This window comes from Hyla sarda, unplaced genomic scaffold (genome assembly GCF_029499605.1).
Source record: "Hyla sarda isolate aHylSar1 unplaced genomic scaffold, aHylSar1.hap1 scaffold_3162, whole genome shotgun sequence".
Lineage (NCBI taxonomy): Eukaryota > Metazoa > Chordata > Amphibia > Anura > Hylidae > Hyla > Hyla sarda.
Window position 1 is genome coordinate 1 of NW_026609893.1, and position 3,726 is coordinate 3,726.

The window sequence follows — 3,726 nt, forward strand, 5'->3', positions numbered from 1 at the left end:
TGGCTGTCCCCAAACGGTATCAAACCAACACCCACGGGAAGCTGTAAGCATAGAGGACATGCCTGCACCCCATTGGACTTACCTGTGTGGGTTAAATCCGGGTTATTTGACAACCTATGGCGGTGATGGTTCTGCTCAGGCAGAGCAGTGCTGATGCTCCTCATAAAGCTGTCCCTGCTGTGAAGGTTCTAGGTGACATCACAAATCCCTATGGTTACATACACAACAAAGCTGGGTTGTTGTTGTTTACACTCTGCAAGGCCTGTGGAAGTGAGTGACATCATAGCACTGTAGTTCTGAGGGTTCTAGATGGATGCAACAATCTCCTGTTGCTTCTATGAAGGCCATAATAGACGACATCACCAAACAGCTCCATAGTCACATACACAGCAAAGGAGAGATGTTGTTTACACCTAGTGATGTCAGTGGTATTGAGTGACATCACAGCACAGTGCTAAGGCTCCTGGGCCTGGACACAGCAGCGGCTGCAATATCTCAACGGAGAATACGTTTATATATATGTGTGTGTGTGCGCGTATATATATATATATATATATATATATATATATATATATATATATATATTTCTCCGCCGAAATCACTTTTAAACCCATTTCCACCTTTTTTTCCCTTCTCTTCCTCTTACTTTTTTTTCACGTTTTTTTACGTTTTTCTCCTTTTCGCCTCTTTTCTGGGCGTATTATTCTTCTTTTTCTTCTTTTTTTTCGTCTAATGCATACCCCATCAGTGCAGCAATGCTTATTCAATACCGCCAGCAGATGGAGACACTGGGGGATAATTTTCTAAGGATTTATACTGATTTTTCCTGTCTGAATTTGTCGCACAGAAAGTTGCAGGCCAAATATGTGTGACATTTCTGCGACTTTAGCTTCTAGAGCATTTTTACAACATTATACATAGGTGCTGAATACATAAAAAGCGACTGTTCAGCGACAGACAAGTCGCATCGGCTGAAAGTAGGCCAGAATGTCAGTCCATGTTGGAGCAGGTTTAGATACAGTCTAAAGTATAGATCTCAAAGTCTGTGCACAGAATTTAGCAAGGGCCTCGCACCTTCTGATGCATCAGGTAGGTGCACAATAGCATAGCCTAACCCTCTGTACTTTGGTCTATATTGATGCGGGACATAGACAGCCAGCTGATGACCAATCCATTAGTGCAATGGATGGCTGGAAGCATTTGTCTTTGCCTTTGCAATACCACAGAAGCAATGCATGGTCAATGTACAGCAATGACACACCTGTGTGAACAGCCAGGAGACCCCCCCCCCCCCCATGTTATGTTACATAGTTACATAGTTAGTACGGTCGAAAAAAGACATATGTCCATCAAGTTCAACCAGGGAATTAAGGGGTAGGGGTGTGGCGCGATATTGGGGAAGGGATGAGATTTTATATTTCTTCATAAGCATTAATCTTATTTTGTCAATTAGGAACATTCAGCACCCACCCGCTATCAAGGCAGCTGCCTATCATGTCATGCCCTACCTGCACAGGTGTGCTGGCTACTCAAATGATCCAATTAAGGAGGCCATTTAGTCAGCAGCAGCAGAAGTCCTGTGCCTGGACGCTCCAACAGCGGCCAGACACAAGCAGAAGCAGCAGAAGCAGCAGCAGCAGCACCACCTTTTGTTTTTTGGCTGCAGCAGCAAGGCCCACAGGGCTGGCTAGCCAGCAAGCAGGTAGCAATGAAAGTAGGAATCTTTCTTTTTAACCCTGTAAGGGGGTGGTGCACTGTACCCGAAGATACTGCCATATCGGGTCAATGCATAGGGCGACGGAAGCAAGCTTCGAAATCGGCCCCCGTTCTCAAAAATCCATTTAATATATGGTCCCCAGATAGGGGACGTATCAGATATTAAACTGATAAGAACAGATACTACACTTGATCTTAGCCAAAAGGCCGAGAAGCGATAACCGTGAAAGGGGCGGGCCCAACAAGGTCCCCTTCATGGGCACTATCACTGCTTGCTGTCAGGGAGGCTGCCAGACAATTTTCCATGCACACTCTGGGCTGGGGGGCAGTCAACCACCAGTACACACAGCAGAACCTAAACCCATACCATTATTGCTAAGCAGCAAGACAGGGGCCCATTGCACTCCCACGGGGCCTTTTTAAATGCAATCCATAACCCGGATTTGCCAGGAACCCTTCTTACTCCTCCTACTTGCATGTGACACTGGGCTTAGGATCTGCATAGGAAACACACACACAAGCACACACCTACCTTTGTTGCCTGCAGATGCCTCCTTGGCTGTCCCCAAACGGTATCAAACCAACACCCACGGGAAGCTGTAAGCATAGAGGACATGCCTGCACCCCATTGGACTTACCTGTGTGGGTTAAATCCGGGTTATTTGACAACCTATGGCGGTGATGGTTCTGCTCAGGCAGAGCAGTGCTGATGCTCCTCATAAAGCTGTCGCTGCTGTGAAGGTTCTAGGTGACATCACAAATCCCTATGGTTACATACACAACAAAGCTGGGTTGTTGTTGTTTACACTCTGCAAGGCCTGTGGAAGTGAGTGACATCATAGCACTGTAGTTCTGAGGGTTCTAGATGGATGCAACAATCTCCTGTTGCTTTTATGAAGGCCATAATAGACGACATCACCAAACAGCTCCATAGTCACATACACAGCAAAGGAGAGATGTTGTTTACACCTAGTGATGTCAGTGGTATTGAGTGACATCACAGCACAGTGCTAAGGCTCCTGGGCCTGGACACAGCAGCGGCTGCAATATCTCAACGGAGAATACGTTTATATATATGTGTGTGTGTGCGCGTATATATATATATATATATATATATATATATATATATATATATATATTTCTCCGCCGAAATCACTTTTAAACCCATTTCCACCTTTTTTTCCCTTCTCTTCCTCTTACTTTTTTTTCACGTTTTTTAACGTTTTTCTCCTTTTCGCCTCTTTTCTGGGCGTATTATTCTTCTTTTTCTTCTTTTTTTTCGTCTAATGCATACCCCATCAGTGCAGCAATGCTTATTCAATACCGCCAGCAGATGGAGACACTGGGGGATAATTTTCTAAGGATTTATACTGATTTTTCCTGTCTGAATTTGTCGCACAGAAAGTTGCAGGCCAAATATGTGTGACATTTCTGCGACTTTAGCTTCTAGAGCATTTTTACAACATTATACATAGGTGCTGAATACATAAAAAGCGACTGTTCAGCGACAGACAAGTCGCATCGGCTGAAAGTAGGCCAGAATGTCAGTCCATGTTGGAGCAGGTTTAGATACAGTCTAAAGTATAGATCTCAAAGTCTGTGCACAGAATTTAGCAAGGGCCTCGCACCTTCTGATGCATCAGGTAGGTGCACAATAGCATAGCCTAACCCTCTGTACTTTGGTCTATATTGATGCGGGACATAGACAGCCAGCTGATGACCAATCCATTAGTGCAATGGATGGCTGGAAGCATTTGTCTTTGCCTTTGCAATACCACAGAAGCAATGCATGGTCAATGTACAGCAATGACACACCTGTGTGAACAGCCAGGAGACCCCCCCCCCCCCCCCCCATGTTATGTTACATAGTTACATAGTTAGTACGGTCGAAAAAAGACATATGTCCATCAAGTTCAACCAGGGAATTAAGGGGTAGGGGTGTGGCGCGATATTGGGGAAGGGATGAGATTTTATATTTCTTCATAAGCATTAATCTTATTTTGTCAATTA

At 44.7% G+C, this 3,726-nt stretch overlaps 1 non-coding gene across 1 annotated transcript; it reads right to left on the bottom strand.

The window, feature by feature from the left end:
• Positions 1–1,744: 1,744 nt before the first annotated feature.
• LOC130329356 (U2 spliceosomal RNA) lies at positions 1,745–1,935 on the bottom strand. The gene has a single exon (XR_008872946.1). It is a non-coding gene; the product is annotated as a U2 spliceosomal RNA (small nuclear RNA).
• Positions 1,936–3,726: the final 1,791 nt, after the last annotated feature.